At 36.0% G+C, this 10853-nt stretch overlaps 1 non-coding gene across 1 annotated transcript; it reads left to right on the top strand.

Moving 5' to 3' along the window:
* Nucleotides 1-384: 384 nt before the first annotated feature.
* On the top strand, nucleotides 385-491 carry LOC128287407 (small nucleolar RNA R71). The gene has a single exon (XR_008278107.1). It is a non-coding gene; the product is annotated as a small nucleolar RNA R71 (small nucleolar RNA).
* The last annotated feature ends 10362 nt before the right edge of the window (nucleotides 492-10853 follow it).

Below are 10853 nucleotides of genomic sequence, written 5' to 3'. Positions count from 1 at the left end.
ATTACCCATATAATTTAATTTCTCGTTTTCCATGTTGTGGCCATAGGGTGGGTATTCTGAATTACTCAATTCTCATCCACTTGCATTGCATTGCATTACTGGGTGAACCTGTGAAGAACCAAGAAAACCGTCAATTTTTCTATTCAAAAGTTCTACCTGATTAGAGAGCATGGTGACCGAATCAACGTTAAAATCGCCGGTTGCTTTCGTCGACTTTATCCTCATGACTTGCCACTGATAATTATTCATGACATCTCTTCTATAAATTCATAAGCCTCCTCAAGTGTCTTATTTTTTATAGTTCCTCCAGTAGCTGCGTCAATCATCTGTCTAGTCGAAGGATTCAGGCCATTGTGAAACGTTTGAACCTGTAGCCAGAGTGGTAACCCATGGTGAGGGCATCTTCTTAAAAGGTCCTTGTATCTTTCCCATGCATCATAGAGTGTTTCTAAATCCATCTGCACAAAAGAAGAGATATCATTACGTAATTTGGTTGTTTAGCCAGCGAAAAATATTTTAATAAAAAATTTTTGGTCATTTGTTCCCAAGTAGTGATTGACCCTCGTGGTAACGAGTTCAACCATTGTTTAGCTTTGTTCCTCAATGAAAAAGGGAATAACCGAAGGCGAATGGCATCATCAGAAACGCCATTGATTTTAAATGTGTCGCAAAACTCTAGAAAATTTGCCAAGTGGTTGTTTGGATCAAACCATCAAACTGAACAAATTGCTGTATCATTTAAATTGTGTTAGGTTTCAGTTCAAAGTTATTTGCAGCAACAGAAGGCCTAACTATACTTGACTCAGTTCCTCTTAAAGTAGGTTTAGCATAATCATACATAGTGCGCGGAGCAAGATTCTGATCTACTGGATCAGCGGCAATCACAGGAGGTAGTGGATTTTCTTGGTTTTTAGCCATCTCCTCGGTTGTGGTTGAAGTATCGTCCTCTTGCTCTTCCTCTGTGTATCTTAAGCTTTGCCTTATTTCTCTTCGGTTTCTGCGAACTGTGCGATCGATCTCACTATCAAAAAGTAATGGTCTCGACGGGTTTCTTCTAGTCATACACTATAAAAACCTTCAGGAGCGAATAAAAGAAAAATTAGAAAATAAAATAAAAATTTAAATTGCAAATAAAGTAAAATGGCTAAAGAAATAAAAATCGAGTGTTCCTAGTATCTTAGTTCCCCGAAAACAGCGCCAAAAACTTGATTCGTGATATTTGTAATAAATTTTAAATAATTTATAAATGATCGTTCTTGAAACCAACTATTATCACGATGAAGGCAAGTGTACCTATCAAACAGTAGTATAGCTTTAGCAAGACTGGATTGCCGAACCCAAAGGAACCAAGAGTACTAGTAATTACTTTCTTTTTATTATCTATCCTAAAAATTAAGGGATTTGTTTATCAAAACTAATTAACTAAACTAAGGGTGCAGAGAAAGAAAGTTGGGGAAAATACTTTTAGAAAATTCGATTGATTAAGACAATACCCATGGAAAAATCCACCTATACTTCACTTGTTATTTGACTCTAAATCAGACATTTATTCATTTGACTTGATCCATAAAAATCCCTAAGTTATATTATTATCTCTCTCGAGAATAATAACGTCTAACCCTAAGTTGATTAATTGAAATCTCTTTCTAATTAACGCCCTAGTGTTGCATTAACTCGATCTATGGATCCCCTTATTAGGTTTCACCTTAATCCGACAAAATCTTGTCACCCTATCTCTAGGCGTGCAATCAACTCCGCTTAATTATGAAAAATTTACTCTTAGACAGGGACTTTTGCTCCTCTGAATAAGCATATTAACTCGAATCAATATTCCTGGAATATTAAGACAAGAACTAAGAACACATAATTAAGAACAAGTGAAATATGTATCATATAATTCAGATAATAATAACAAGATCTGTCTTAGGTTTCATTCCCCTTAGGTATTTAGGGGGTTTAGTTCATAATTATAAAAGAAAACATCTCAGAAGAATAATGAATACAAAACATAAAGAAAACCCAAAACTCCTGAATGGAAATTGAAGGAAGGTCTTCAGTCTTGATGAATAATACGGCTTCTGAGATGGATCAATTGACTTTCTTTTAGTAATTCCTTGCTTCCTACTCCGTGTGTCCTCCTAAGTGCCTCCTCAGGTATTTAAATAGGCTTTAGAATGCCTAAGAGCCCTCAAAAGTGGCCTTTTCTGAATAGGACTATACAACAGGGACACGCCCGTGTGTCACGCTCGTGTGCGATTGCTCCAGACCGTGGTCAAGGTTGTTAAATAGGCACAGGCATGTAGTCTACCCGTGTAAGTCGTGCTTTGATCCTGCCAAATGGACACGACCATGTGGCTTACCTGTGTGAGGAAGTCCAGGCCGTGTTGATTTCCCATGTGGGTCCATTTTCTCCTTTTTCGGTCCGTTTCTCACTCTTTTTTGCCCTCCTATGCTCTCCTAAGTATAAAATATGAAATTAAAGGATTAGGAGCATCAAATTCACCAAATCTAAGGATAATTCATCCAAAAAATATGTTAAGCATGGGATAGTAATTTGTATAAATTATGGTTTATTAGCTACCTAGGGGACACATGGCTATGTAACATAGCCGTGTGTCGCACACGGCCGAGACACACGCCTGTGTCTTTGCCCGTATGGACAAAAATAGGCCATTTGGAAAGCCAATTTGCCACCCTGCAGTCATGCATACAAATCACCCTATTTGGTACCATTTCAAGTCATTTATAAGCAACCAAAACCCATCAAAACATACACATAACATACCATATAATTCAACCATTTTAACTAATCAATTCCATATTCAAATTATACCAAATCATCACAATTTGCATATATTCCCTATTCACAAATTCATCATAATATCATTTATTTCATATAAAAAAAACTTATTATATCATCATCTCAAACCAAACCAATTCATAAAATATTATATACATCACATATAACACTTACGAAACACATAATTCAAGCCAACTTAGATGGTTATACATACCACATTTACAAGCCAAATCTCATGGTTAATATCAAGACTCAAAACATACTAAAATATCACTAGCCTAAACATGCCATATACCATATATACAAGCTTCAAAAGTACCAACAAGATGATCGATAGTGTGATGACGTTTCCTGACGATCCTCGAATCCAAGCTAGCTTTCATGATTTATAAAACATAGACAAATAACACACAGTAAGCTTCGTAGCTTAGTAAGTTTGCACAAAATTTACTCAACAGTTCATATTATCTAAATCATCAACTAATAGATACTTTGTAGTTCTCATATCATCATTCAATTCTAATCCATAACCATTTATCATGTATATGCCATTTCATCAAGCTTTATACACATAGTATCAACTACCACATAAGTATCGTACATACCTGTACTTTCTCGTATTTAATTATTTCATTATCACCTCTTTGTTTAACGTATTGATTCATTTGAAAATCTTTCAATACTCCAAGAACTCACACACCTAGTGCATCAGTGATTAGCCGAAGCTATAACAATTTCACACACTTAGTGCCATGACATTTAAACCAAAGCTATCTCGGTATCGCACACTTAGTGCCTCATATAGTCGAAGCTATTCCAATTCGCACACTAAGTGTTATATATATAGCCGAAGCTATTTTGAAATGCACACTAAGTGCCACCATAGTCGATTTTTTGTTGTATGCGATCGTAGTCACATATATACAATTTATACATTATTAAAACATTAAAAACATAGTTGTAACAACATTTATCATGTATGAACTTACCTCATACTCAGAATGGACGAATCGGATCGATTACTTGATAGCCTTCGATTTTCCTCGATCTCAATTCGAATTCTTTCTTTCTTGATCTTAATCAAGGATTAGAGTTTCCAAAAATTCAAGCCCTAAATGTGTTCTTCATCTTCTTCTAATATTTGGCCAAAGAAAAGATGAATGCCAAAATTTTATGCTTTGTTTTACTAATAATAACCTTATTATCAATTTACCATTATAACCTTAATCATAAAACATTTAATTCATCTAATATAAGGCCATTAATGTCCATTAATCTTATCAATGGCATAATAACATCATAAGGACCTTTGGTTTAATAAACCATAACAAATAGGCACTCTTAACATATAGCTAGCCACTTTTACATTTTACGTAATTAAGTCCTTTTTATAAAATCGAGCACACAAACGATAAAATTTTCACACGAAATTTTGACACACATCACATATCATGCTGTAAACATAGAAAATAATATTAAAATATTTTTTTAACTTAGATTTATGGTCCTGAAACTACTGTTCTGACTAGGGTCTAAATCGGCCTATTACAACTCTCCCTCTTAGGGATTTTTGTCCCCGAAAATCTTACCAGCGAATAGGTTTGGGTAACATTCTCCCATAACATCCTCAGGCTCCCATGTAGCTTCTTCAATCCCGTGCCAATGCCGTAAAACTTTCACTAAAGATATTTTCTTTTTTCTCAATTCTTTAACCTCGCAATCTAAAATCTGGATTGGTTCTTCTTGATATGTAATATCGGGCTTAATTTCAATCTCAAACGGAGAGATTACATGAGGAGGATCAGATCGATAATGTCGAAGCATAGATACATGAAATACATTATGAATCTTTTCTAACTCAGATGGCAACAACAATCTGTAAGCAGCCGGCCTGATACGCTCAATAATCTCATACAACCCAATAAATCTAGGACTCAATTTGCCTTTACGACCGAATCAAAGTATTTTCTTCCATGGTAATACTTTAAAAAATACTTTGTCTCTAATCTGAAACTCGATATCTTTCTATTTCAAGTCTGCATATGATTTCTGACGATCAGACGCTGCTTTCAGACTATCACGAATCGCTTTCACTTTCTGTTCAGTTTCTTTGATCAAATTGACCCCGTGAATCTTATTCTCACTGAGCTCAGTCCAATACAAAGGTGCTTGGCATTTGGGATCATACAAAGCTTCGTAAGGTTCCATTTTTATACTCCATTGAAAACTATTTTTGTACACAAGTTCAATCAATGGTAGGTATCATTTCCACGTACCTTCAAACTCAAGAATGCAACATCTCAACATATCCTTGAGTATCTAAATAATCCTCTCATATTGACCATCTATTTGCAGATGAAAAATAGTACTAAAGTGTAGCCTTGTACCCAGTGCATCATGCAATTTCTTCCATAGAAATAGGTACTCCGTGTAATTTCACAACTTGAGAGAAGTACAACTCAGCAAACTTATAAAGTGAATAATCCGTGCGTACCAGAATGAAATGAGCTGATTTTTTTAATCGATCAACACCGAACTAGATTGCATCTTTCTTACTAGGAGATGGGGGCAATCCTGACACAAAATCCATAGTCACTCTAACCCACTTCCACTCAGGAGTCATAATCGATTGTAATAACCCAGTTGGAACCTAATGCTCAGCTTTTACTTGCTAAAAAATTAAACATTTAGAAACGAACTCTAAGATATCTTGTTTCATAATGTGCCACCAATAAAGTTGTTTCAAGTCATTATACATTTTCGTGCTTCCTAGACCATTCAACGATGCATCAATATAAATTACGAATTCTTTACTCGATTCTGGTTGAATTAACACTGAAGCTTCTGTCAATAGAGCTTTCAACTGATCAAAACTTTTCTGGCACTTTTCTGACCACTCGAACTTAACATCTTTCTGTAGTAGTTTCGTCAATGGAGTCACAATCATTGAAAGCCTTTCACGAATCGTCTATATAACCAGCTAGACCCAGAAAACTGTGAACTTCAGATACATTTCTCGGAGGCTTCCAATCCATTATTGCAGAAATCTTACTCGGATCGACTCGAATACCTGATGCTGATACAATATGCCCCAGAAAACCAACTTTGTGCAACCAAAATTCACATTTGTTGAACTTTGCATATAACTGCTTATCACGCAGAGTTTGCAATACAATTCTTAAATGTTCGACATGCTCATTTTCATCTCTCGAATATATCAAAATATCATGTATGAACACCACCACAAACTGATCTAGATATGGTCTGAAAATTTGATTCATCAAGTCTATAAAGATAGCAGGTGCATTCATTAATCCAAAAGGCATAACTAAAAACTCATAATGACCATACCTCGTTTTAAATGCAGTCTTTGGCACATCAGAATCTTTAACTCGCAACTGGTAATAACCTGATCTCAAATCTATCTTTGAAAACACTGTAGCTCCTTTCAATTGATCAAAAAAATCATCAATTCGTGGTAGAGGGTATAGTTGGAACAACATTTATCATGTATGAACTTACCTCGTACTCAGAATGGACGAATCAGATCGATTACTCGATAACCTTCAATTTTTTTATTTAAATTCAAATTCTTTCTTTCTTTATCTTAATCAAGAATTAGGGTTGTCAAAAATTCAAACCCTAAGTGTGTTCTTCTTCTTTTAATATTTGGCCAAAGAAAAGATGAATGCCAAAATTTTATGCTTTGTTTTATTAATAATAACCTTATTATCAATTTACCATTATAACCTTAATCATAAAACATTTAATTCATCTAATATAAGGCCATTAATGTCCACTAATCTTATCAATGGCATAATAACATCATAAGGACCTTTTGGTTTAATAAACCATAACAAATAGGCACTCTTAACATATAGCTAGCCACATTTACATTTTACGCGATTAACTTCTTTTTATAAAATCGAGCACACAAACGATAAAATTTTCTCACGAAAGTTTCACACACATCACATTTCATGTTGTAAACACAAAAAATAATATTAAAATGTTTTTCTAACTCAGATTTGTGGTCCTAAAACTACTATTCCAACTAGGGTCTAAACCGGGCTGTTACAGGAGCAACCTGTATTCTGAGGTTGAATCACAACCCATTTTTGAACCTCACACACTTATCTTGTTCCATGGCAGCCACTCCTTGGGCATAACGACTAAGCTTCGTAAATTCAACCTCATATTTTGAGACGATTTTATCTATTTTTTTAGCTCGATAAACTCGATTTTTTGGGCCTCTACATACTTAGTGCCTATATATTTCTTTGGAAAGACCTCTTGGATGTATTTTGAGGTTATACGTTCAGCCTACATACCCCCTACCATATGCTGCCACCAATGATAGGCCTTTTCCCTCGGAAAGGACATAGTGCCCTTCAACTTTTGCTCTGGTGTAACACCCTTAACTCGGATCCATACGTCGAAATAGGATTACAGAGCATTACCGAAGTTTACATTTCAAAACTATCAAAAATTTTAAAACATTTAATTCATATCATCAATCACAGCAAAACCAATTAATAGCATACATATTGTCCCTTATACGAGCCCTCGTGGCCTTAAAAACACATTAGAAAAAAATAAGGACTAAATTAGAAGCATATAGAAATTTTAAGGAAAATATGAAAATTTAAAAACTACAGGGGTCACACAGCCGAGTGGCTAATCGTGTGACTCACATGGCCAAGAGACACACTCGTGTCTTAGGCCATGTAGGCATTCAAAATAGGGACACACGGTCGTGTCCCAGCTCGTGTCCATGCACGTGTAACTCACTGACTTGGGTCACACAGCCAAGCCACACACCCGTGTGCCAGGCCGTGTACCCTTTCAAATAACCTCACACACCCGTGTGCCAAGCTGTGTGCTAGGCCATGTAAAACCTGACTTGCAACCCTTTGGAAACTACAGGGGACACATGGTCGTGTTGCTTGGCCATGTGTCACACACGGCTGAGACACAAGCTGTAATAACCCTATTTTGGGGCAAGTCAGAATAGTGGCCTTGGGACCACAAATCTGGAGTCAAGTAAATTATTTTATTATTATTTTGGAGCCATAGCATGTTTATAATAGTACATGAAAAATTTGGTGAGCTAATTTTAACGTTTGTGAGCACAATTATGAAAAATGACTAAATCGCATAAAATGCAAAAGTCTTGAATTGATAGCTAATGGTGTTAAATAGATAGAGAACCAAAATTGGGGGTCTTTAAAGGGAAATTATCCCTTTAAAAGAAAGCATAGCCGGCCATGGGAGACAAATTGGAGAGAAGGTCAAAATTAGGTGAAGTTTAGGTCACCAATTTTGACTAGTTGTCTTTTTAATAAAACAAAAAGGAAAAGCAATCATTTTTCTCTCTTCTTAGCCGAAAATATCAGCCATTGTAGGGTTTTTAAAGGTTCAAAAATTTTAGCAACTTTTAGCCTTCTCAAGTAAGTGATTTTGATAGTTTCTCTTGATGATTTTTGTATTTTTGAGACCCTTGAAGCATGAGCTTTCAAATGAGGGGTATATCTTGCAAAATGGTTGAAGGTCTAGGGTTTTTACATGAGAGAATTTAAGGTGTTTTCTAAAATTTTATGGAAGAATATGAGTCTTAGTTGTGTAATAGACAACTTTTGTGAAAGGTGTTACCATGAAAACAACTAAAAGGACCATTTTGCACAAGTTGTAAAATGAATGATAAATGTGTGAAATAGAGAGACTTTGGGGTTGCTATAAGAGTAAAAAGAGTTCAGCTAAGCTTAAGATGCGAAGAAATTCGATAAAAATCAATTTTTGGGCATAAGGGTAAATTGCCAAAATTTAGGGGCAAAATGGTCATTTTACTGAAGATTTGAATTTTTAATTTCTTAATTTTATTTAGTGATTAAATGAGTGTATTTTGATATTTTAGATCAAGAATTGCCAAATCCAAACCTAGACCGAGGGAAAACCAAGCAAATTGAATAACTGACTAGTCGTATACGTTTTGTAATCCGAGGTAAGTTGTATGTAAATAATACAACTGCATTACTAATGTATGTGTTAAATTGTATTTGAATTAATATAACATGAATTGCTTGATTGTGGAATTGATATGGTAAGATGAGAATAGAGATAGTAGAGTTCCTGTTCAAACCTAGGAAATAAATCGGATATTCATGCCGTGACGTTTGGGTCATATGAGTGTGAGCTAGTGTAAGACATGTCTGGGACAAGCATCGACCACATTATGAGAGCCAGTGTAAGACCATGTATGGGACATGACATCGACATTGAGAAGAGAGCTAGTGTAAGACATGTCTGGGACAGATGATAGTCAGTGTAAGACATGTCTGGGACATGCATCGGCTACGAGATGATAGTCACTGTAAGATCATGTCTGGGACATGGCATCAACTTGAGATATGAGCCAGTGTAAGACCATGTCTGGGACATGGCATTGGCACCTTACCCACGTCTGAGGCTTAATGAATATCCGGTAGTGTTCCAGATGGTTCAACGGTGAACGTTATGTTCTAAGCTAATCAGGATATTATAACCATGTTGTGAGTAGTACAGGTACCTAATTGGTACGTATGAGATATGAGCTCATTGAACAATATATGACTAGTATCAATGGTAATGAGTAAGTTATGCCTACGCCTACCTTGGTATCATGAGCATGTGGATCATTGATAAAATGTTGATGTTGTGTACTTACTTATATGCAACTTACAAAGCCTTTATGCTTACTCCATTTCCTTACAGTGCCGACTATCTAGCTCAAGGATCACCAGGAGTTAGAGATATCGATCACACTATCAACCAAAGCATTCAGTATAGTTGGATTTATATTTTTGATTTGGCATGTATAGGACTTAGACCTTATTATTTTGTGTTTTTGAGATTTGGCTGAATGTGTTGGCTTGGGTTAGAAGCCCTTCAATTTGTATTATGTCTTGAATGATGGCTAACATTCATTTTGAATTTATAAAAGATACATTATCATGAGATAATGAATGTCTATTATGGCTGATTTGATTTTAGAAATTGTGCTCGTTTTAGCATTGGTTGGAATTTGTATGGAAATAGGCAGGTAAGGGTGGCAATGAGGCTTGATAAATAGCCTTATATTGTCCACACGGGTAGACACACGAGCGTGTAGTTAGGCCGTGTGTCCCCTACATGTAAAAATTTCAAGTCAGTATGCATGGTAATAAACAAACAGGTAGAGACACGGTCGTGTGGAGGACATGGCCCAGCACATGGGCGTGTGCCTTGGCCGTGTGATATTATGAGCATGCTGACGTTAGAAACAGGATGTCCATGTTTTTATACACGGGATAGGACACGGGTGTGTCGTGGCCGTGTGAGGGGCACGGGCCAATGACACGAGCGTGTGCCTAGCTATGTGAAAACCCCTGTAGGTGTGAATTAAAAATTAATTCTACAAGGTGTGGGACACGGGCGTGTCCCAGGGTGCTTAGGCCATGTGAGCCATATGGGCCATCAGCACGACCATGTCGAAATTGTGACACCCCTAATGTGACCCTAGTCGGGAAGTGGTTTCGGGACCACAAAACCGAGTCATAAAAATAATTAGCTGTCATATTTGATGCTTATTATATGTATATATGCATGTGTGAAAATTTCATATTTGAATTTTGTTTAATTGTAGGTGAATTCTAGTAAATAGGACTTATGTGAGAAAATTTAGAAATGTGCTAGGCAAATGTAAAGTGGCCTATTAATGCATGTTATAGAAATGATGGGGTTGCATGTCAAATTGCCCAAAATTTGAGCTAGTGGCCGACCATGCTATGGGTCATAGCATATTTTAAGCATGGTGTGTTAATGCTTCATGTTGGAAAGAATAAAATAAAAGAGTTAGTAATAAAATAAGGGGATGAAGGGTGAAGAAAAGAAAAGAAAAAGTACCATATTTTTCTTCTTAGCCGTACAAGAAGAAGAAAGTTTTTGGTTGCTTTAATTTTTGACTTAGAAGATGGCTAGAAGGAGGAAAAACTATGATTTTAGCTAGTTAGGTAGCTGAAATTTCAAGTAACCCGGT

The sequence above is a fragment of the Gossypium arboreum genome, chromosome 13 (assembly GCF_025698485.1).
Source record: "Gossypium arboreum isolate Shixiya-1 chromosome 13, ASM2569848v2, whole genome shotgun sequence".
Lineage (NCBI taxonomy): Eukaryota > Viridiplantae > Streptophyta > Magnoliopsida > Malvales > Malvaceae > Gossypium > Gossypium arboreum.
Note: the sequence above shows the minus strand (reverse complement) of the source record. Positions and strands in the feature narration are given on the sequence as shown.